This window comes from Heterocephalus glaber, unplaced genomic scaffold (assembly GCF_053883595.1).
Source record: "Heterocephalus glaber isolate CG9 unplaced genomic scaffold, H.glaber_assembly_v1.0 deba00001724, whole genome shotgun sequence".
NCBI lineage: Eukaryota > Metazoa > Chordata > Mammalia > Rodentia > Bathyergidae > Heterocephalus > Heterocephalus glaber.
In genome coordinates, this window is record NW_028258435.1 from 4,765,390 (window position 1) to 4,789,877 (window position 24,488).

Consider the following 24,488-nt stretch of genomic DNA (forward strand, 5'->3'; position numbering starts at 1 on the left):
CTGCCCGGCACAGGGATGCGGCCGGGGACGGCGTGGCCCTCAGGGGCCGGCTCCAGCTTCCTCAGAGAACATGTGGATCAGGAGGGGGACGGCGCCGACAAGCTGCCCTTGGCCACCTCTGCTTCAGATGACAGCATGAGAAGTCACGGAGTCTGTGGAGAGGGCTGGGCTGGAGCTTAGGGCCTCACTCAGGAGCCGACCGCTGACACCAGTAAGTGAGCAGCTACAGGATGACACCATGGAGCTCAGTGCCGGGGATGGAGACTGCAAGAGGCCCTTGAAGTGTACGTGCTCTGCTCGGAAGGCAAGGCCTGAGTCTTTTTTGTTTTTTTCAGTACTGGAGGTGGAAGCCAGGGCCTCCACACTGAGCTACAACCCCAGGCCTTTTTCTTTTTCATTGTGAGGCAGGGTCTCGCTAAGTCACTGGTTGCCCAGGCTGGGCTCGACTTGTGATCCTCCTGCCTCGGCCTCCCAGGGTGCTGGGATGACAGGTGTGCATGGCCATGCCTGGCTCCGTGCCCCTTCTTGCCTTCTCCCAGACTGAGCTCCTCCTCTGCCAGGGTCTGTGCCTAGGCGCTGGGCACCAGTGGTGCAGGGAGCCAGCAGCGACTCCAAGATGAACCTCCAGCCTGGGCCCGATCCTTCGGAGCCCCAGTCCCCTGGACTTAGAGCTGGGTTCTGACTGCCCAGGTGAAGGCTGGGAATAATCCCATAAAGACCAGCACAGGGAAGCACTGCAAGTGCAGAGTAATTGCCTAGAGGGTGGAAGGGAGGGAGGAAGGAAACGGAGGGAGGGAGAGGGCTGGCTGCCAGGGTGGCCCCCTGCCCCAAGCCATCCCCGGGGTCCCCAGTAATACACATTTGCACACGTGGTCTCCAAAGAGAGAAATGGGAGCTCCGGGCCATCCCTGGGCTGTGTGCCCAGGACGCACGGGGGCCTCAGGGAGGGACGGAAGGAAGTATTGGTGCGATTCCACCTGAGAGGCCGGGACGTGCGTGGGGGGCAGCACGGCTGATCACCTGTTCACTCTGGGGCCCCCGGGGCTCTGAGCAAAGCTGCCCAGCCATCCAGCTGTGCTCCCCTTGCCTTCTGAGTCCTCTCCAGACCAGAGCGGGCCCGGGGCGGCCTTCCTCACAGTCCTGGGGCAGAGCAGCCGCAGCAGGCACTCAAGAGAGGCCGGCGGGCAGGAATCCCCTGCTGGGCGCCTGTGGACCCCCAGAGCGGCCAGGATGGGGCTCTGGCTCCGCACTGAGTCGGCAATACCCACAGTGGGGAGGGGTGTGCACGTGTGTGCACATACCAGGTGTGATCGAGACATAAGGTAGATGTTTCAACTAAAAAAAGTTATTACAGGGGCAGGGGATTTAGCTCAGTGGTTCCACCGGCTGTCTCGCAAGGGAAGGGCCCGAGTTCGATCCCCGGTACCAAAAATAAATAAATAAATAAATAAATAAATAAAGTTATTGCAGTAAAACACACACTGCCATGAATCCCCCTCAAAATCCTCCCCTCACTTTGAACACACTCATCCCGTCGTCCCTGACACTTCCTGCAGCAGCTCTGGAGTCCTCTTTCCTGAGGGTCTTTAGCTGCACTGTCCTGGCTGCCTCCATGTCCTGAATGGATTCAAAACCTTTCCCTTTCATGGTCATTGTGACTTTAGGGAAGAGACACAGGTCACACAGTGCCAGATCTGATGAATTAGGTGGACAAGGACACAGTGTCATGTTTTCACAAGCTGCCTTTCTGCTGGGTAGCACTCAGCAGCAGCAGTCACTATGCTTTGGATCATACCCCATAGACCCTCAGGAAGGAGGACTCCAGAGCTGCTGCAGGAGGTGGCAAGGACGACGGGATGAGTGTGATCCAAGAAAGGGGAGGATTTTGGGAGGATTCATGGCAATGTGTCTTTTGCAGTAATACCTTTTTTTTTTTTTTTGGTACCAGGGATTGAACTTGGGACCTTGAGCTTGCAAGGCAGGCGGCAGAACCACTGAGCTAAATCCCCGGCCCTGCAGTAATACATTTTAAAAATTAATCCTGCACCATATTTTGCACCTGCATGTCCAAGTGTGCTGTGTGGGCATGTGTGGAAGCCGGAGGGAGCCACCCACAGGAAGGGATACTCCAAAGTCATCCTGGGGTGTCCTAAAAATAGGCCTTGCCGCGGGGAGGACTCTCCCTCCGGGAGCCTGAGGTCCACGGCCAGCGTGGGGTGTGAGCTCACCTGGGGCTGGGGCCTGGCCAGCAATGTGGGGCCACAGCAGACACCAGCAAGGGGAGAGACCGGGTCACACCCTCCTGAGGAGCAGCAGATCTCCAGCCTCTCAGCCCAACACCTTCGGGAAGAGCTGAGGTCCCACCAAATCTTCACGAGCCAGGAGGCCTTCCCTGCGCACTCCGGCCACAACAGAAGGCTCGACATGCACCCTCCTGCTTGCCGACTTTCCAGACCCCCATGGGCCACACTTGCCACCCCCAACCTCTGACCTACTCCAGTTTCTGGTCTCACCCGGCCCTGCTAGGCCCCTGTGCACCTGCAAGCCAGGAGCTGCCAGATGTGTGTGCAGGTGGTGCCCAAGGGTGCAGCCCCAGATGCAGAGCCTCCCAACCCCTGTTCCAGCTGCAGCAGGGCTGGGGGGAGGGAGGAGGAAGCAGGAAGCAGTGCCTTCCGAGCACTCTTGTGTCCATTTCCTTTTTCCTGCGGTGCTGGGAATGGAACCCAGGGCAACTGCAGTGAGCGACCGCCCCGGCCCTTTATTTTGAGACAAGGTCTCTCTAAGTTGCTAAGTGGCCAAGGCTGGCTCAAACCTGCTGATCCTCCTGCCTCAGCCTCCTCAGCATGCTCCACTACACCCAGCTTCTTTTCTTTGGCGGGAAACACAGAGCCCTTGCTGTTAATCTGACTGAAGCAGAGGTCCCTCCCTGGGTGTCAACTCCCATAGGCAGAGGAGACACCCCCTTGGGGCTAGAAAAGCCACCCCGCCCGCAGGAAAGCAAGGGACAGCTTGGCGGGGTGCACTGTGTCCCTGGACATCCTGGCTGCGGTCGCAGAGGCGCCCTGCAGGAAAGCAGCTGGGCCTGCAGCAGGAGCCTGGCACTTGCCCCTGCCTGTGCCCCTCCGCCCACCACCACTGAAACTAAGGTAGTGACGCGCTAACAGGTCCCCAGGCAGAGGCTCCACGAATCGCACAATCCACCCAGAAAGACCCAGAACCGACCCATCCAGGGCCAGCTCCAAGCCTCAGTTTCCCGACCTGTGCCCCAGGCGTGCTGGGTAGCCTGGTGCTCACCGCAGCGTCCCCTGCTCTTTCTGCAGAGCTGGACCAAAGACCCACCATGGGGCGGAAGCCACCCCTCCGCTCCTCCCCGGCTGGCAGGCCCATCGCCGAAGTCCACCTACCTGCTGCCGAGCGGAGAACCAGACACGGCGAGGGTCAGAGGCTCCGGGCTGGGGCGGCGCAGTGAGTGGCTAGACCATGCCCCTGCAAGACAGGAAGGGTCACATGGGTCACACTGTCCCTCTGGCTGCTCTGCAGCACCCACTGGGGCCACAGCCATGGGAGACGCAGGCCACCCCTCTGCCACCCCTGCCGTCGGGGTCGGCGATCCCAGAGCCAGCACAGGCGCTGACCCAGGCTCTGAGGCCAGCAGCATCACCACCCAGCCAGGTCGCTCTGGCCATCAGACAGCCCATGCAGGCCCAGCCCGGCCACCCTGTAGGGGCCCCCTCACCTGAATGACTCCCAGAGGCCCCAGTAGCCTTGGGCCCAGGGCAGGGCACACACCGGAGCTCTAAAAAGTGCCTGAAAGGTGGGTGTGATCAACCCAGCAGTCTGGGAGGCTGAGGCAGGGGGATTGCAAGATTCCAAGTGGGGGTTCCCTTGCTCTGCAGAATGGGGGCTGCAGCCCGCCCCTCCTTCCTCCCACCTGTCCAGCTGTGAGCTCTACACAGCCAGGAAGGTGTCTGCTTCCTTTCTGTGTATGTGGTGTTTCTGCCAGCCGGCAGGCTCTCAGCACATAACCAGTGCTTGACAAATGAAGTCCCCAAACCTAAACTAATGGCTAAAACTCAAGACCAGAAGAGTCACACACCACCCTACCAGAAATTCTCACGGCAGGGCTAATGTGCTTTTTAAAGACAGCATTTCACATGTGTAAACACATAAATATAAACACACCTCTCATATATACGATCTGGGTTTTTTTTCTAGTATTGAGCCCAAGGCCTTCACACTGAGCTGTATCCCCAGCCCTTATTTAAAAAAATTTTTTTTTCCTGGTACCAGGGATTGAACTCAGGACCTTGCGCTTGCCAGACAGGTACGGTGCCGCTGAGCCTGGCCATGTGCCATGCCAACCCACAAGGGCATCGTGGTCCTGGCTGCCCCATTCCGCGCCAGCTCATGGGGAGGCACGGGTGGTGACATGGCCCATTCTAGGGCCGCCTCCACTGCTGTGCCCCGTGACGATTGCCAGGTGGGAACGTGGGACCAAGGGCTCCCGGGGACCCGGCCAGCTCAGCACCCAAGTCTCAAAGCCCGAGAGGCCTTGATCTCAGGGGTCTCACAGGCTGCTGGGGAGGAACTTGAGCTCCATCAACTCGAATTGCAGATTTCCTCCCAGCCCTATCACTGAGCCGCAGGGCCTCCCTAGCCGCAACAGATAGAATGACAGTCATTGCCGGGGCCTGGACTCAAGGAGTGGGAGTTATTATTATGTGGAAATAATGATGCTGAGTTGCGTCTGCTTGCTCCTGATTTCTGTCTCCAGCTTGTTTTACACTGTCAGCCTCTTCCTCACTCGCAATCCAGAGGCCTGAAGGATCCGTACAGAACCTGGCCTGGCAGCCACAGCCCCATTCCTCCTGTCAGCGCCCCCCCCCCCGACTGGACACTGGTCCCAAGGGTCCTGCCTGACACCTGGCTGGCCATGGCTCCTGTCCCGCCCAAGGCCTCTCCCGCCCTTAGGTGTGGGCCCCTGGGACAGACCCAAGGAAGTGACCAGGTCCTCACCCCCAGCACAGCAGCCCAAGCAGTGTCAGGGCGGCTGGGGACCCTGAGGCACGCAGAGACCTGTGCCTTCCAACCCCACTTCCTGGTGTGTGACGCGGGCCTGTGACCTCACTCCTTCCGGCTTCCCTTTCCACACTGTGAAATGGAGATAATAATACCACTAGGTCATCAAGCTTTCATAAAGATTAAATGAGTTAATGTGCACCAAAAAATGTTTGACGCACAGCAGGGACTCAATAATCAGGACAGCAGAGCATGGTAGTTTACAGCCGTCATCCCAACACTCGGGAGGCTGAGGCAGGAGGACTGCTGCAAGTCCAATGCCAGCCTGGGCTACATAGCAAGACCCTGTCTCAAAAAACTGAAAAACAAACAAAAAAGAATATTCAAGGGGCCAACAGTACAAGATGCTCCCTGCACTAAGTTATTAAGAAAATGCTAACCAAAAGCACAGTGAGCTATCACTCCAAACTCACAAACATTTCTCAAATTCAAAAGTTAGATCAATGCACGTGTGGGCAGAGATTTGGAAAAACCAGAAGCCTCCTACACTTCCTGGTGCAAATGTAGATTGTTTAACCATTCGATTCTCACAGAGCCTGTGTGCTTTTTGCCCCAGAGTTATTATTTATTTTCACACAGCCTGCAAGCTTTTAGCCTGGAGTTTAACTATTTGTGCGCTTTTGGCCTGTATTTTAACCATTCGCTCCTGGCCAGGTCCCCCACAATTCTCCTCAAGTCTTTACCATGGTCTTTGGTCATCAATCTGGTTTCTTGTTTTGGTACCGGGGATCGAACTCAGGACCTTGTGCGTGTGCCACTGAGCTAAATCACTGGCCCTATCCATCTCCTTTCTTCAGACTTCCAGTCAGACTCCCATGGGGGAGCTTCCAGGCCTTCGACCTCAGACTGGGGCTGTGTCCTGGATCCTTCCTGGTTCCACGGCTTCCAGCTTCTCCGGCAGAGCAGCTCCTGGATCCTCCAGGGCAAGACGACCACTGTGGAGTCCGCCTCTGATCCTGTGAGCCACCGAGTAAATCCCCTCGCATAATTACACACATGCTTCCTACTGGTTCTGTTCCTTCAGAGAAGCCTAACACAGGGTATGAAGACAGAGGTGGGTGGTTTGGGATTATGACTGATTTGGAGGTGACTGTGGTTTAAAAATGACTAATTATACCACGTGGGTCCCCAGGTAACGAGAGCAGTTGTGCCCAGAATACTGTCTTTGGTTGAGCAGTCCTGGCTGCCTCGATGTCCTGAATGGGTTCAGAACGTCTCCCTTTCCTGGTCATTGTGACTTTGGGGAAGAGCCAGAGGCAGAGGGCGCCAGACCTGGTGACTAAGGTGGATGAGGACACAGAGTTGTTTTTACAACCTGCTTTTCTACTGTGTGGCGCTCGGCAGCAGCAGTCACTGTACTTTTGATCACGCCTGGTAGAGACCCTCAGGAAAGAGGACTCCAGAGCTGCTGCAGGAAGTGTCGAGGACGATGGGATGAGTGTGTGCAAACCGAGGGAGGGGCTGGGGATTTAGCTCAATGGTTTCCCCACCTGCTGCCAAGCACAAGGACCAGAGTTCGATCCCCAGTACCAAAAAAAAAAACAAACCAAAAGCTTAGACATGACAAACATTATTTTGGGGCTGGGGATTTAGCTCAGTGGTTCCCAAGCGCAAGGTCCCGAGTTCGATCCCCAGCACCAAAAAACAAACAAACAAACAAAAACAAACCGAGGGAGTATTTCAAGGGAGATTCGTGGTGAGGCGTCTTTTCCTGTAGTAATTGTTTAATTTAAATATTCACCATATAGTGTGATCACACCTCATATGTCCACCCAACAGCGTGTGCCAGAAAGTTCATAGCTGCGTAACTGCACCAGTATCAACCTGGAAAATACTGGAATGTCCGTCCATGTGAAACAGGAAAGTAACAAGGGACAGTCACAGAGTGACCCTCAGTGCCACATAACAGAGGCGAATCTCACAGACAACACCCCATGAAGCCGCCAGGAACAAAAGCTTCTGCCCTCTGTAGCTTGGCCCAGGCTGCTGTAACAGAGTCACAGAGCAGTGGTTCACACACCACAGAGGCTGGATTCTGGAGGCCGAGCCAGAGATCAAGGCACCAGCTCAGCCGGGAGCCTCTGAGGAGCAGATGGCGCCTTCTCGCTGGTCCTCTCGGGCAGTGAGCAGGGTTCGCCCTCCTCCTGCATGACTTGTTCACCTCCCAGGATTCTGTGTCCCATGAGGCATTAGGGTTTCCACACAGGAACTTGGGGACACCAATGATGAGCCCCAAATGAGGTGGGGCTGGGCATTCCTGCCAGGACCTGAGTGTGGACTTCTCTCTTCTCAAGACAAGGGCTTAGCAGTGGGCGGTGCTTGCCAGCCAGGATGAGGGGCCTGCATTTTATTGTAAGCACAAAAGTTGCAGAACTTTGAAAACTACACAGTACTACAAAAACACTATGCCAGGCATGGTGGTGCACGCCTGAACTCCCGGCACTCAAAAGGCTGAGGCAGGAAGGTCACCATGAGTTTGAGGCCAGCCTGGGCTACATAGTGAGACCTTGTCTCAGAAAACAAAAACCCAGGGCTGAGGATTTAGTTCAGTGGTTTCGCCCCCTGCCTCACAAATGCAAGTCCCAAGTTCCATCCCTGGTACCCCAAAACAAAAAACTCCACAAAAACCCAAAAAACAAAAACAATAACAAAACACCAGGCACCGGGGAAATCCTGGACCTCAGGGCCGTAGAAGTGAGGCCTTGGGACTGGCTGGTCGTCATTCACACACAGGATGCTGTGTTTTCTGAGACTGAGACTCTTGGGACCCCCCAGCCTGGGCCACTGCCCCTCCCAGCACAGCTGCCCCACATCCCAGGTCATAAAAAGCCAGCTCTGCGTCTGCTCCACAGCGTCTGAGGCCCTCCGGTTCCAGAGGGATGGAGACGAAATGACCCTTGCTTGCCAATATCCAGCAGGGAGACAGGAGAATCACTCCTAACACCTTCGACCCAGCTCTTCCTGTTTCAGGGAGCTCCGTGTCCGGAATCAGACCTGCTGTTGGGCATCTGTCTTGGCCAGAGAACAGGCTCAGACTTTTTCTTTTTTGGTTTGGGGTTGAAACCCAGGCCCCTCACACTGAGCTACATCTCTAGCCCTTTTTATGTTTTATTTTCATTCTTTTTTTTTTTTTTTTTTTTAACCAGGGATTGAACTCAGGACCTTGCACTTGCAAGGCAGGCAGTGCCACCACTGAGCTAAATCCCCAGCCCAGTTTATGTTTTATTTTCAGATAAGGTCTCGCTAAGTCACTAATGCCAGGCTGGGTTTGAATTTTCCATCCTCCTGCCTCAGCCTCCTAGAGTGCTGGGATTACTGACTGCCCTGTGCCACCACACCTGGTTTGTCATTGTTATTAACGTCCGGACTGCAGGACCACCCGAAAGCTCAGGGCCTATGAGTGCCTGGTCCTTGATTCCTGAGCAGAAGAGAGGAAAGAACAGACTGGAAGAGGAGGGACAGCCCCAAAGTGGGGGAGCTCGGGGCCCCCCTCAGTGCAGCCAGCAAACCAGCAGCCTGGAATCAGGCACCAGAACACGCAGAGATGCGTCTGGGCAGCCACGAAGATGAGCGAGCCGTGCGCAAACAGAGATCAATTATTCATCCCCCACAAATGAGCAGCCTCTGGGTACCCGAGGATTCTACTGGTGACACTGCTGGCTCGCCAGTCGCCCATTCCGCCGCCCATGCTGGTCGCGCACCAGGCTCCGTCCATGCTTCTCCCACCCAGCATCCAGGGCCGATCAGCTTCGCATGGCCCATCCAGCGGAGGCCACGGCCCTGGCAGGGAGATGAGGGTGGGGCAGGTGGTGGCTGATGCTGATTCCCAGCAGCTCCAGGCCCAGCGTCTGGGACGTTTGAATTGTAAACCAAAACCTCAGAATGCTCCACCAGGGGACTCTCAGGACAGGGGTTTTGGTGGCATGGAGGGGACATGAAAGGGATCAGGACACCCTCAAGCTGTCTCTTTAATCCTGCCTGACACAGTCAACAGGGTCTCCCCTGCGGCAAAGCCAAGAGAAGGCCAATTTGTCATCTCTATACAGTGCTCTGCCAATAAGGTGCTCCACTTCCTGTCACCTGACGTCTCCACGAGGAACCCAGGTCTGGGAACGCAGGGGAGCTGCTGAACACACTGGGCGGGAAGGACACTCAAGGTCCCTGCACAGGACTTCCGATAGTGCTCAGCAGATGCCACCCCACGGCTACAGCCAACCGCGGACCTCAGGGTCCCTCAAGGGTCCTTGGTGGCCTGGGTCCAGGGCCCCTGGTAGCTCATGGACACACTCGCCTCTGGGCAGGTGCCCACTTCCCGGCAGCCCCTAGCTGGCCCTGTAGGATGCTGAGGACCCATTCTGCCCTTGGTTGCAAGGGGACATGGGGCTGCATGTTCAGTGAGCCTGGGGACCCAGGCCAGCCAAGCGCAGCGCCCACACATCTGATCTTTTTTTTTTTTTGGTCCTGGGGATCGAACTTGGGTCCTTGCACTTGTGCAGCAGGCAACGAAACCACTGAGCTAAATCCCCCACCCTATCTGATCTTATTCTGGACTGGAGCAGAGTCCTGAGCTCACACCTTCTTCCGCTCACTCCACACACCTTTAACTGAGCTTCTACTATGTGCCAGGCAGTGTCCTACATGTTACAGATGGGTGAGCGTGCGGCAGGTGCCCCAGGACAGAAGGGGACCGAATGACAGGTGCTACCGGCCAGAAGCACAGGATGCTAGGGGAAGCCACCGAGGAGGGGCCCTCCAACTCAACGGGTGACCACAGAGGGCAGGTCTGAGAAGGAGTAATTTCCATGCAGAGGGAGGGAGGGAGACAAGACAGGGAGGGCAGAGCGGGCAGCTCTGCCCGGGACTTTCCGAGAAGCTCGTGCACCCAGGCAGGATGCTGTTGACCCTGGGTGAGGTGGCCTTGGCCAGCACAGGTCAGCGGGCGGCTGTGGCCAGAGCTATCACAGACAGCCTCTGGCCAGGCGCCTGGGCGCTGCTCCCAGCAGGGCTGGCCTGGCTGGAAGAAGCTCAGGGGCTGGTCAGTAATCTCACCCGCCAGGACGCCTGGGACACACATGTGGCTTTCCCACCACCTGAGAGTAGACCCTGGCGATGCCAGGCCAGGACCTGGTACAGTGCTGGGGACACCTCGGGAGTTTCAGCTGCAAAGCCACCGTGCCCAAGGGCAGAGCCGCCGAGAAGTCCCACCCTGCCTGGCTTCCCACCCTGGGGCTGGCACCGGTACCATCACAATCGGACTCATTCCCGTGTAGATCGCCACCCTCTGGGTCCAAAGTGGCCCCGGTCGCCCGCTTGTGATGCCATCGGAGGGGCTGCAGGGAAAGGGCCGGGTCTCTGAGTGCCTACCCCAGCCTCCCCATCCTGCTCTTTCTTGGGAATGAACGACCCCGAGCATAAGCCAGACCCTAAAGCCTCCTTTAGCTGGGTTTGTCTTCTTTCCTGGTCAGCTTTCCAACTTGCACAGCTCTGGGATTCAAGTGCTCCTCGGCTTTGCAGCCTGGGCCAATCTGATCAACCTGCCTCACCTCAGGGAGGAGCCAAGAAATAGAGGACGTGGCCCAGGCCAAGCCACGTGGCACCCTGGAGAGGTCCAATGGCCACTATCATCCCGCTCCTTACAGCCTCTGAGGGGGACCGCAGGACCATTCTCGAGGCCCGCTGACCAGCTCCCATCGCAGAAGGAACCGGAAGGGCCCAGTCCATGGCTCAAAAGGGGAGCCAGGGCTGGGTGCCCCGGGGCTTGGCAACCCATCTCCCGGGCAGGAACAAAGTCACTTCCATAAGCCACGCCTCAGTCACCGGCGCTATTTTTTTGTCTTTGCTACACGGTCTCATTAGGTAGCCCAGCCTGGCCTCAGACTCGGGCCGATTTCTCCTGCTTCAGGCTCCCAAGCACTGAGATGACAGGCGTGCGCCACCGTGTGCAGCAGAATTCACCTTTTCTAGGTGTATAGTTCAAAGGGTTTTGACAAATGTGCTAACCACCAATGTCACTTCAGCACAGGACTGGAACGTATGTAATAAGTGATTCTGGCTAATGTGACTATTTATTGTCTCCCAACTATTCCCTTGAATTGTTTTAATAATTGCTAGTGTTCCAACTGATTTCCTCAGTTTTTATGCCACATACAAAAGAAGAGCAGAATAGAACCCAGCCTCTGGGGAGTGAATGGGATGCATAAGGGGCCTGCTAAAGGGGACACTCGGTTTGTTCTCTCCTCCCTGCCCCATCCTAGTGAGGAAAGGAAGTCTGGAACTGATCTAACTCATCCCAGGTCACACAGCTGGAAGAGGGGCATCCAGGCTGAGACGCAGGGCAGGTCTGCCTTCCAAGTTCACGTCCATCCCCAACAGCCACACTACAAATGACACTATTGTCACCTGGGCTTGGGGACTGCTTGGCCCTGTCCCTAAAGGGCAAGAGACGGGAGTGAAGGTCATGCCCTCTGCCCCGGGTGGGGGACAGCTCCGCTCCATAGCTCTGGCTGGGGACCCCCAAGCTCCCAAGCCCATCCCCATCCCAGAACAGACCATCGCCACCTCCTCCTGCCCAGTGAGCTGTAGGGAAGAACAGGGTGTTGCTAGGTGACAGAAGGGCAAACAAGATGGGGCACCTCACTTCCTCTTTGGGACAGGCATCCCCTAGGCAGGATACCGCCTGCTACCCCAAGGGCTGGGCGACAGTGGAAACTCAGTTTCCCCTCCCCGCCTGCTCTCTCTCATGGGATTTTCTATTATTTCTTCCCCAGAGTACTAAACTGGGGAGAGGTCTCAGGCCCAGTGTCCCCAGAATGACCGCTCTTCCATGGCTTCTTGCCCCTCCATCGTCAGCACCTGCCTCAAGAGGTGGGGAAGCCCAGTTTCAGGGTCCACTGACCAACAGCTGGCCACCAAGAAGGTCACAGACGGGGTCCACGCTGGGACAGAAGCAACCAGGGAGCCACCTGCAAGCCATCAGGTCCCAGTATCTGCTCCCCATCCTCCCCAGAGCCACACATCTAATACGTCCTCTCAAACCGCACCCCAGAGTTCAGCTAACACTGGCCTTGGTGTATGGACTGGAACATGCATGGGTCTCCCTCCCTGAGGGACAGGGGCAGGAGTGGCTGGAGCCTTCCCTCAACCCACCTCAGGGCTTTGAACCCAGGACTGCTGAGAAAACAGAGACCCACTTTCCAGAGGCTGAGGCAGGAGAATTGCTGCAAGGTTCAGGCCAGCCTGGGCTACATAGTGAGCTCAAGGTCAGCCTGAACTCCACAGCGAGATCCTGTCTCAAAACAAAACAACAGAGACCCACAGAGCATGGGAGAACTGGGTGAGTGGGGTCAGGAAGTGACCATCAGTGACTTTTTTTTGTGGTACTGAGGACTGAACTCAGGACCTTTGCCCTGAGCTGCAACTTCAGCCCTGTTTATTTATTTTTAATTAATTAATTAATTAATTAACTTACCTTTTTTGCACTCCTGTGGGTTGAAGCCAGGGCCTTTGCACCAAGTCCACCCTGCTGCAGCCCAGGGATGGGGTGAGTCAGGAGAGGAAGGTCCTGGGACCCCAATGTCCAACCGTGGGAAGAAAACAGGGAGACCCCAGGCTCCTCCGTCCCTGGCTTCCGAGGCCGAAGCAGGCAAAGCTCCTGGGGAGCTCAGCACAGAGAGCAGGTCGGAGCTCAGTCTCCGGTCCCCAGGGATGCTGCTGTCACTTGTCACTGCAGAACACTTTAAATTTTAATTTTCTATTACCGACTTAGACGCTAACAAAGAGAGCACTGGGCCAGCCTCCTCATGCCTTATTCATGTGACTCTGCAAGGGTCAGCGAACATAGAGCCAGCTGAGCACAGCCCTGACCACCCGGGCCTCAGTTTCCCTGTCAACTTCTCATCCCAGGCCACTGCTCGCCTGCCGGTCGGCTCTGTGTCCTCCTTCAGCCGTGCATCCATCCCAGGCCGGGACACCAGCTCTCCAGGACTGGCCATGGCCCCTGGCCAAGGAGTTGAGACACTTCCTGCCTCGGGCTTCGGTTCAAGGGACGGGAGCAGCTGTTACCCCATCTATAGATGGCTGCTGTCTGAACACCACCGCTGACAGTGGAGGGAGCGATGGGACCCAAGCCACCCTCTCGGTGGGGGGAGATGGCCGAGCAAGGGGGGCTTGGGCAGTGTGCAACCCCAGCTGCGGTGCCCTGCCTTGGTAGCAGTGCTGGAGCCTCTGGGCCCTGACGCTGGGCTTGCCCGTTAGCCTCACCCAATGTGACATCATGGGTGAGATTCGATCTCAGGCCACAGAAATGTGATGTTGCTGATCTGGCCCTGGTAAGGGTTATGAGACACAGAGATAAAGTGACCCTAACATCAGGCCAGCTGGTGACAGATTCAACCAGTTCAGGCTCAGGACAACGGGCAGTGAGCAAGGCGACCCAGGCTTCTAGAAGAGCGATTGCTCGGGCAGTTGCTCCAACCAGGCTTGCAGCTGGGCCCCTGACGCGTGCAATTCTGTGATTCCCAAGTGGGTCCCTCTGCCCTACAAGAAGTGGATACTGAGGCAGGGCAGAAGGCTGCCCAGATGCTGGTGCCAAGTCGGAATCTGGACTGCAGTGCTTCCAGAGCAGGTCGCCATCTAGAGGCTCGCACCTGGGGTCTGGAGCAGCTCGGGGCACGGGCAGCTTTACGGGGCCCCTGGGTCACAGCCCACCTCATCGCCCAGAGCGTGTCCTGGTGCCCAGGTGCCTGGGTTTCCAAGGAGCCGCACCTGCAGGGGGCGCCATCCAGAGGCACCGTTGCTGCTCCTCCGCCCCGCCTGCCGCCAGCACCCACCAGGGCTGCTCCGAGCGGGGAGAATCGGGACACTCACAGCAGGGGCAAGTTCACAGAACGGGCCACAGCCGCCTTCCAAGGCCTCCCCGACCCCCCCACATCCTGCGCATGCCCCGTAGCACTGCCAGGACCCACAGGCGCAGGTGGGGACCTGCAGGCAGGGCAGCGAACACGGCTGCTTCTCCATCCTCACCCCACGTGCCCAGTGCCCAGGACCGATGGGGATCGGAGGGGATGATGGAGCCGAGGCGGTGGGGAGCGGGTCACCCCCTGTTGAAGGAGCTGGGAGGTGTCCCGGTCCCCATGGATTCCTCAAAGGCCTGGTGGACCGGCAGGCAGAAGGCCAATCCCGCCTGGGAGGGCCGATCGGCTGACTCAGGGTGTGTGTGCCTGGGAGATAAGTGGCCCAGGTGGGCGCCTGCACGGGGAGATGAGGTTATTTATAGCCGGCAAAGTTGTTTTTTCCAAGATGTCCAGAAGCACATTGCAAGGAGCAAGGCGGTTTCAAGGACGTCCCGGGGGCAGCCAAATGAGGCCACAGCCTCCTCGTTTTTTCAGAATTCTAAGTTACACTTCTTGAAGGACAACTAGTTCTGGGCTGGTTGAATCTAGGCTTCCTTTTAGCTCACTTGTGGCTTTTCCTCCAGGACCATATTCATGATCCTTTCGTTAAAAGGGAACTGGCCAGCTGGATGCGGTGGTGCAGGCCTGTGATGTCAGCACTTTTGAGGTGGACAGGAGGATCGCCATGAATTTGAGGCCAGCCTGGGCTACACAGGGAGACGCTCTCAAAAATCCCAAATAATAACTAAAAAGGGGGGCGATTAGTGACAGCGTCCAAAGGACACAGGCTGTTGGCTTAACTACCACCTCCTCCAGGAAGCCCTCAGGGACCCTCCCAGTCCTCCCACCCCTGGGCCAGGTACCCTGGAACCTGAGCTAGGAACCAGCCAGGAAGCCAAGGCCCCCGCTCAGCAACCCCAAGTGTCTGCATTCGCCTCACCCCACTACGATGGGCCCCAGAGGCTGACAGCACTGCCGGGGCCCAAAGGCATCCTGGGAACTCCATGGATCCTGCAGGTGCCGCTGGGCCAGGGAAGATCTGGAGAGGGGTCTCAGGGGGTCAGTAGGGCACAGGAGCCCCAGGTCCATAGCCCCTAGAAGGCAAGACCGGGACCCAGGAATCAGGCCACAGGTGTCAGGTGGCTTCACACAGTGGAACCACACGGCTCACCAGGGCAAATCGCATTTTCAGTCCGAGTGGGCTGGCGGGGGCTGGGGAACCCAGGACCAGACCGGGCGCGGCCCGGGACAACAGTGTGTCCTCTTGCTTGCCCCATGCCAGGAAAAGCCCCAGCCGCCACCTGCTTGGGGGAGATGTGCTTTTGAGAAAATCAGCTCATTATGACCTCCTCCTGCCCTCTGTCCCCGCCCACTTTCGCTGTTGGCTACGAAAACCAAGCCAGTGGTGGCAGTGACTTCCAACAGATATAATCAAATAATCTGTTCCTGGATTCCACAACTCCTGAAATGTCATTTCATAGCTGCTGGTGCAGGCTGCAGAAAGCTCACTCGCTCACTGGTCCCAGCCTGCTCACCCTGACCCTGGGCAGGCCCGATGGCCACAGTAGGGGAGTCCCGGGGAGGGAGATACTAAGAATGGTGGATAAATATGGGCCAGACTGGCCAGGCCGGGTGGCGGTCTCCTGCAGTCCCAGCAGTTAGGAGGCTGAGGCAGGAGGACCGCCAAGAGTTCCAGGCCAGCCTGGGCTACACAGTGAGACCTTGTGTCAAAAACACAAAACAGAAAACAATAAAAAAAGAAATCCAACCCAAGTGGCATCTTGCCCAGCAGTCGCAGTCAACCCTCCCTATGCAGACTCAGGATCTCATCTGAGATAAGGGCCAGACCCGGCCAAGAGGCCACGGCAGATCACAGGCTCCTCCCATGGTGCAGCTCAGCTGCCCCAGGGCATGAAAACCATTCATCTTTGGACAGGAGTGCAGGGCGGAGCAGGAAGGTCCTGGGGCCCTTCCTCCACAGCGGAGCCCGGTGCTTCCACCCCAGGACATCCAGCCTGGCCAAGCGGTGTCCTTCCTCATCCCCATACCTGCCGTCCCCCGGGACAGCCAGAGGGCTCCGCTGCACACCTGCCACCTCCCTCAAATGACTCAGGTCCCCAGATGGGACAGTTTCACCCCGACAGCTGAGAGTCACCAAGATGCTTCGCTGGGACTCTGACTTCCATGAGGGCGGGCAATTGGTTCCGGGACAGAACCCGCTGTGGCTGCGTCCCCGGCCCTCCCAACTGGGCACAGCAGGCATCCAGCAGGTGCCTACTCAGTGAACGCCACTGGTCAGTAAGCAGCAGTGTAATTAAGAAAGTCTAGCTGGGCGTGGTGGTGCATGCCTGTAATTCCAGCACTTCTGGAAGCTGAGGCAGGAGGATGTCAACTTCCAGGTCCATCTGGGGAATTTAGCAAGACCCCGTCTTTAAAAAAAAAAGAAGGAGAGAAGGAAGGTATTTTGGTGGGGCCAGAGAGAAGGGAGGGAGGCTATGAATGAAGACCCAGCCTAAAAGCCCTTTCCTCTCAGAAGAGACTTCCAGTTTGGGGCCCTGGTTTGCAATCACCTGCTGCAGTGACCACAGGGGAAAGAGGAGGCAGGAGCCCAGGCCAGGAGCTCATCAGCGGCCTCGAGCCACGACCCAGAGACTCGAGAGGCCGAGCCTCTCCCCACTGGTGCGGTGCCCCTGCCCTCCCAGACACTGGGGATTCCAGGAAGCCAGGAAGTGCTCCTCACTCCCCTCACCACTGATTCACTCTGTCTCCTCCTTGTTCCCCACCAAGCAGCCAGATCTGCCCGCCTACAAGCCGGTGCCACCGCACACCCAAGCTCTGCTTGTTACAGTGGGACCGGACTCGCTGAGGACCTGAGCCCCATTTTTAGCCAGAAACGAAGGCACGTAGTCTCCCAAGTTTCAGCAATTCCTCCAGGTGGTAAAGAGGCCCCTTCTTAGCCAAGCACAATGGTGAACGGCTGTAATCCCAGCACACTGGGAGGCTGAGGCAGGAGAATCACAACTTCGAGCTCAGCCTGGGCAATTAGTGACTCAGTGAGACACTGTCTCAAAATAAAAAACCTCAACTGGGGAACACAGCAGCAGAAACTTACCATGTTCTCCAAACGCCTGGTGGGGAGGAAGCGTGACGTTTGGAAGAACCCACCCTTGTGCTGGTCTCCATCGAGGGCAACCTCTGCCAGGAAGGCTGGCTCAGTGCCTCCCTCCACCAGCCCTGGCCAGGAACAGACAGCGGGATGAGGAAACGCTGAGGATAAGGAATAGAACTGGACAGGAAAGATGACAGTCTGGGTGTGGCCAGGCTCTGTGACCTTGGCCTTCACCTGCTGCTGCAGGCCTGGGCTGGCATCTCAAGGAGGAACCCAGGAGCCCGGGGCACAGAGGGGCAGGTGGGCGGCAGCCCTCTTTAATTTTGGGGACAGGTTCTCACTGAATTGCTAAGTTGCCCAGGCTGGGCTCGAACTTGCAATCCTCCTGTCTCAGCTTCCTGAGTAACTGGGATCACAGGCCTGTGCCACCATGCCCAGCAAAAAGATTTTAAGGAGCTGACACTCCCGTTCCACCTTTTGGCATGGGGCAACAGGAAGAATGTGGGGTTCACAGCCCACAGACCCAGCTGAGTCCTGACCCTGCGGCCTGGGCTGTGCACTAGGAGCCCCGAGCCTCAGTTTCCCATTCTGTAACAGCATCCCTGCAGGGCAGCCTCCCAAGGGACCTTGGGAGGTTGTTGATCCCGACCCTGGCCTCTGAGTGGCCAGGGTGGCCTGGGTTTCTGCCCCAAGCAAGCGGTGACCTGTTCCCTTAGAGTCCAGTGACGGGGTCGCCCGGGGGCTCCCAGGAGGCCTCTCACCCGGAAGGGAGAGGAGGAGGGTGATCGGGCTAAAGGGCGGACCGAGGAGGCTGCTGCAGGGTGAAAGGGAGATTCCTGGAGCTGCAGCCCCAAGGAGAACCAGCGAAAGAGTGATTACGCAACAGAACTTCAGGGTGTTGAAAGGCCAAGGCCACCGAGGTGTGGTAAGTCCCCAGTCACTGGAGGAATGCAGCCCAGAGCCAATGAGAGGTCACTTTACAAAACCACAGACCTTCTGCAGACTTGCCAGAAAAAGCCAGCACTCAACATCTGGGGCTCGGCAGCCTCCAGCGGCCCAGCTGCTGCTCAACCCTACTTGAGGCACAGGGCAGGCAGAGACAATGGCGTACACTGTGAATGGGTGCAGCTGTGCCAATAAAACTTTATTTGCAGAAGCAAGCAAGGAGCAAGGGGCCAGATGCGGCCAGGGACCCTGTGGTCTGATCTGAGGGGAGCTGAGTCACAACTCAGGTGGGCAACTCTTCCACCTCCTTAACTTCAGCCGCCCTTCATTTTACATTTTATTTCGTTTGGTTTTGTTTTTTGAGAAAGGATCTCCCTTCATAGTTCAGACTGACTTGAACTCACTATGTAGCCCAGGCTGGATTCAAACTCAAGGTAATTCTCCGGCCTCCCAGTGCTGGGACGAGAGGACAGGCATGCGCCACCACGCCCGGCATTTTACAGTTTTCACTCCATCTGTGTGTGTCTGAAACTTTCTACAATAAACAGATGAAAAGGGAAACTGTTTCCAACTCTGGGCCTCCTAGAGAGCTTATCATTCCCATGCCTCTGGAAGAGGGAGGAGCCAGCGTCCCTGGAGTCCCTGGAGGGTGGGGCAGGTGGCGTGGGGCTTCTGCTCCCAGAGAGGAGTTCCTCTACAGAAGCCTTGCTGAGATTGCAAAGCCAGGTATCCTGAGTGTATCCAACCCTCTTGCCCTTGGTGTTCTGAACGCACAAAAGGCCCTGAGCCCCGCACGCTCATGCAGACCCTTGCTAATTCCTCAGGAGGCCAGTGGGGCAGAGATACTCCCACTTGACAGATGAAAAAGCTGAGGTTCAGAAAGGTGAGGGGAGCGAGGTTTGTTGGCTCACTTCTATAATCCAAGTACTTGGGAGGCTGAGGCAGGAAGATTGCCCTGAGTTCGAGACCAGCCTGGGCTTACGTAGTGAGACCTTATCTCAAAAAAACCCAAAACAACACCACACAGAAAGGGGACTCCTCCCCACCCCAACCCCATCTTCCACCAACGGCAAGGGTGTGATGGGTCCTTGTCTGTTTACCACCACCCAGGGCATCAGTGCGGCCCTAGCTCAACCTGGTCACCCAAGCTCCACCTACCCCTTCCTGAAGAGGTGACCACGCAGACCACTTGGGAAGCCTCCTTTCTCACTGATAGACATGAAGTATTCAGTGTCCAACCTGATCTGACTTTTTTGTTCTATTTTTGAGGCACTGGGGATCAACCCCAGGGCCTTTGCATATCCTCAGCCCTTTTTATTTTTATTTTTTTGAGACTGGCTCTCCCTAAGTCACTAAGTTGCCCAGGCTGGGGTTGAACTTGAGAGCTCCTGGTTCAGCCTCCCACAGTGCTGGGGTTATAGGTGGGCACCACCTTATCCAGCTCTGATTTTTTTTTTAAATGTCAGGAACCATACCCACCTTTAAAGGGCTTAGCAGTTGGCAAGAAAGAACAGGAGATTCTTTTCAGTCTGCTGCAGAGTCCAGAGGGCTGGAGAGCTTGGGATCTGGTCAGAAAGCAGGCAGGACCAGAATGACTCCAAAGGTCCCTCCTGTCAGGGGTGGTGCCAGGCCCTGGCTCCCTCCCTGGGGACCTGAGTGGTGCTGGGGCTCAGTGTCCCAGAGGCCCCGGGGCTGCAGGGAGGGCGGGCTCCTGCCCTGACTTGCTCAGCCTCTGAGAGCCTGTGACAGCCTCCAGGGACTCCACACGGTGAGCTCAGAGCCAGACGCAAAGCCTCCTGGGAAGCCATTAGGAGACAGGAAGAGGTCTAAGACATGAGCACACAAGCTTTAGCCTCTCACGGTAGAGATCGAGGGCTTCTGTGTCTCTGTGTGTTTTGCAGCACCAGAGATTGGACCCAGGGCCTTTGCACTGAGCTGCGTCCCCAGCCCTTTTTATTGTTTATTTGGAAACAGCGCCTCGCTAAGTAGCTGAGTTCCCCAGGCTGGGCTCCAACTTTTGATCCTTCTGCCTCAGCCTCTGAAGGTGCCCTCTGCACCCTGGGCAGGGCGATGAAGGACTGGAAGGGAAGAAAGGAAGGTCACAGCAGGCTGGGCGGAGGGCACAGGGGAACGCGCTCCCTGCACTGGTTTTTACATAATGGCTTGATGGCGACAGAATTTACATGTCATACAATTCACATATCCAAAGGGTAGAACTCGGTCAGGCATGGTGACCCACACCTGTCATCCCAGCACTCTGGGAAGCTGAGGCAGGAGGATCACAGGTTCAAACAGCCTGGGCAACTTCGTGATTTAGAGAGACACCCTGTCTCGAAATAAAAGAGTTTAAAAAGGGGATGAGCTGGGCATGTAGTTCAGTGCAAAGGCCCTGGGTTCAATCCCCACTACTGCAAAATAAGAAGTAAATAAATTAATAAGGTGTACAACAGTGGTTGCACAGTGCTGTGTAGCCATCACCACAACCAATACTAGGACCTTTTTCTCTCCCCAAAGAAACCCCTCAGCATCTTTCCCCATCTCGCCCCAGACCCCAGCGACCCTAATCTCTGCTGTCTGCATGGGTTTGCCTCTGCTAGATTTCATGTACATGGAATAGCACAACACACAGCTTTTCATGACTCCCTTCATCCACTCAGCACAGGGCTGACCCAAGTTGTACCATGAATCTGAACTCATCTGGGCGGATCCCAACACTCGGGAGGCTGAGGCAGGAGGATCTCCAGGAGTTCGAGGCCAGCCTGGGCTACATAGTGAGTTCAGGGAAGACTGAACTACATACTGTCTCAAAAAACAAAAGAAAAAAAAAAGAATCTGAACCCCTCCATCCTTTCTATTGCCAAATACAACCCTACTTCGTGGACAGACCACGCCTCTCTGTCCATGCCTCAGCCATTTGACACTCCATCCTTTCCGCTCTGGGGCACCATGCATAACGCTGCAGTGAACACTTAGGCACAAGTTTTTGTGTGGGCAGAAGCTTTCGTTTCTGGGGAATCCAGCCTGGAGTGTAATCACATGGTGACCTTAAATATAAACTTTTGGGGAACCGCTAGCCGTTGTCCAAAGCAGCTGTTTTCATTTCTACAGCAGTGGAGGGGCTTCGGTTTCTCCACATCCTGTCTACACTGCATCCTGCTGCCATTTACTCCGGCAGTCCTCTGTTGACTGCTGGAGCTGGGCATCCCTTTCTGTCCTCATTTGCCCCTTGTAGGGCTTCTCTGAGAGTCCTTTGCCCACACTGTATGAGCTGTCCTTTACTAGTGAGTTGTAAGAGTTCTTTACATGTCCTAGATTCAAGTCAGAAATATATGCTTATTTTGCAAATATCTCCTATTCTATAGGCTTGGGGTGGGGGGGTTGTTCTGTTTTTTGGCAGTGCTGGGATTGAACCCAGGACCCTGCACAGGCTAGGCAAGTGCTTTATCACTGAACTATGTCCCTATTCCTTTTAAAAAAAATTTTAGTTTGAGACAGGCTCTTACTATGTAGCCCAGGCTGGCCTTGAACTCACAGTGATCCTCCTGCCTCAGCCTCACGAGTGCTGGGATGACAGGGGTGTGCCACCATAACCAACATGAAAGTTCATTTCTGAATGATCCATTTCATTTCATGGACTTATATGTCTATCCTGCTGCCACTATTATATTATCTCTGTTACTGCTGTTTTGTGCTAAGTTTTGAAATCAGGAAGTGTAAGTCCCTGCAACTTAAGTTCTTCTTTTTCAAGACCATGTTGGTTGCTCTGGGTCCCCTGAGTTTCCATATGAAATTATTGTACTGACTTTTACTTTTATTTTCTTAATTCTAGGGATGGAACCCAGTGCCTCACCCAGGCTAGGCAAGCAAGCACTCTGCCACTGAGCTTACACCCCATTCTTCCATAAGATTTTAGTATCAGCTCATCAGTTTCTGAAAGGAAGCCAGGTGGAGGCCGGGCATGGTGGCGCACCCCTGTATTCCCAGGACTCAGGAGGCTGAGGCAGGAGAGTCACTATGAGTCTGAGGTCAGACTGAGCTACACAGTGAGACCCTGTCTCAAAAAAACATTCAAGGGCCGGGGATTTAGCTAGTGGTGCGGCCGCCTGCCTCGCAAGCACAAGATCCTGAGTTCGATCCCCGGTACCAAAAAAATTAAAAAAACAAAAAACAAAAGTAGCAAAACACAAGAAGCCAGCTGGAATTTTCCCAGGGCTCATGTTGAATCTGTAGATTAATTTGGGAGCTGTGCTCTTAATGACAGTAAGTCTCTGACCCATGAACATGGGCTCTATTTATCTACATCTTTCATTTCTTCCAAAATTTTTTTTGTAAAGTTTTCAGAGCATCAGTCTCGCAATTCTTTTTTTTTTGGTACCGGGGATGGAACTCGGGTCCTTGAGCTTGTGAGGCAGGTGGCGGAACCACTGGGCTAAATCCCCGGCCCTCGAGTCTTGCACTTCTTTTGTCAAATTCATTCCCGAGTATTTTGTTCTTTGATGATAACATAAATGGAATTGTGTTCTTAATTTCACTTTCAGATTATCTGTGGCGATTCATTGTTCTATAAATCTTTGTTATAATTTTATAATAATTTTATAAGTCATGATTACAATTCATTGTTCCTAAGTTTTAGATTCAACAACCTTGTTTATTTCCCCGATTAGCTCAATACATTTTCTAAAGTGGATTCTAGGGCCAGGGAATTAGCTCAGTGGTTCCGATGCCTGCCTTGCAAGCACAAGGTCCCGAGTTCGATTCGATCCCCGGTACCAAAAAAAAACATAAACCCTAAAGTGGATTCTACAAGATCACGTCATCTGTAAGTAGAGGTGGTTTTACTTCTTAAGTCCCAACCTGGAAACATCTGATTTCTTTTTCATGTCTAACTGCTTTGTCTGGAGCCTCGAGAGAGGACAGCCTCATCTCGTTCCTGATCTTAGAGAGGAAGCTTTCATTCTTTCCCCATTAAGTACCTTAGCTGTTGGGTGTTTAAGTTTCAAAATGTCAGCCTGGAACAGATAACATTTTAAGACTTTTCTGGGCACTTAAAAGAGGGAGGCCCTACAGGAGGCTTCGTATATAGAAATGGCACGGCCTGGAATTTAGCTCAGTGGCACCTCGCCTGCCTCACAAGCCCAAGGTCCTGAGTTCGATTCCCAGTACCAGAAAGAAAGAAAGAGAGAGAGAGAGAGAAGGAAGGAAGGGAGGGAGGAAAGGCACTCATGGAAAGGAGACCGGAAGAAAGCAGACCTCATTGGCCACGCACCCAGGCCCTGTGGAGAGGGTCCCGAGGCTCTGCCACATTTCTGAGACTGAGGAGCTGCTGATGCTCAGGGAAGAATGGCTGCCCCAACAACCGCTTGTGGAATATCAGAGGTGTTCGAAAAACTGCAAGTATACGGGGCGCTCAGCTCCTACTCCTCTTGATAGAAACAGAAGCTGAGAATCTCAAAAAACACCAGATGTGTATGCCAGAGATAATGTAGGACATCCTCCTGTGGACCCATATCTCAAGTCTTATATTAATATGAAATGGTTTATGTCCAAAAAATTGCTCAATTTTTCTGCATGATTTTAATGATTCCTCTTTAATACTCTTGTTCAATTATTCAACTTCCCCCAGGGCTAATGGTCTGAGAAAAATGGGATTCCTTTAAACATCAAATATAAGTGCCGACTTGGGCAGATCTTTTTCCAAGCTCCTTTTTACCATTTAGCTTTTTGGATTTTCTGAATAAGTTTTTTTTTTTTTTTTTGGTACCGGGGATCAAACTTGGGTCCTTGTGCTTGGGCAGCAGGTGGCAAAACCAGAGGTAAATCCCCGCCCCAACCATTTAGTTTTTTAGGTTTTATTGTTTGTTTTTTGATACAGGGTTTCACTATGTAGTTCAGGCTGGCCTTGGACTATGAAGTCCAAGCTGGCCTCAAACTCGAAGTGATCCTCCTTCCTGCCTCAGCCTCCCTCGTCAGTGCTGAGGTTACAGACCCATGCCACCTCGCCTGGCTACCATTTGGAATTTTCCAAACATCCCATTGAGTATGAATTCTTTCATGCAGCGAAAAAGTATGATCAAATCTTCTGAAAAAACCTCACATTCCATTCCCGCCCAGTCATAACGGGAAGGAATTCTCAAATGGCGCCCCCCCCCCCATGGCCAGCGGTTTGCTGACACCAAGAAAGAGCCGCAGTGCAACGGAGCTGAATAAACAAGCAACATGGAAACACAAGGAAACAAGGCAGGACCGGGACCTGAGTTTGAAGCTACTCTGGCCACACCTGACTGTGGTCCTGTGGTTCCTCACCCTCTCCAGCCTGGCAGGGGAAGGGAAGCGGGGCACTGGACCACGGGGCTTGGGCAATGTGGTGCCACCCACATCTGGATTTCCTGGGAGGCCAGAACCAGGGTGCTTTTAAAACAACATGTTCTTGCCAGGCGTGGTGGTGCTCACCTGTAACCCCAGGA

The 24,488-nt window shown here is 55.0% G+C and overlaps 1 protein-coding gene across 10 annotated transcripts in view; it reads right to left on the reverse strand.

The window, feature by feature from the left end:
- The window catches only part of Hpcal1 (hippocalcin like 1), a 59,083-nt gene that overhangs the window by 10,985 nt on the left and 23,610 nt on the right, over positions 1 to 24,488 (reverse strand). For 9 of the 10 annotated variants that reach the window (XM_004869966.4, XM_004869964.4, XM_021248380.2 and 6 more), the window contains one exon: positions 3,405 to 3,486. The gene's annotated coding sequence lies outside the window, so the exon portion shown is untranslated. Of the gene's footprint in view, positions 1 to 3,404; positions 3,487 to 19,503; positions 19,590 to 24,488 lie in introns of those variants that run through there. The other variant, XM_087199711.1, reaches the window with a different exon arrangement.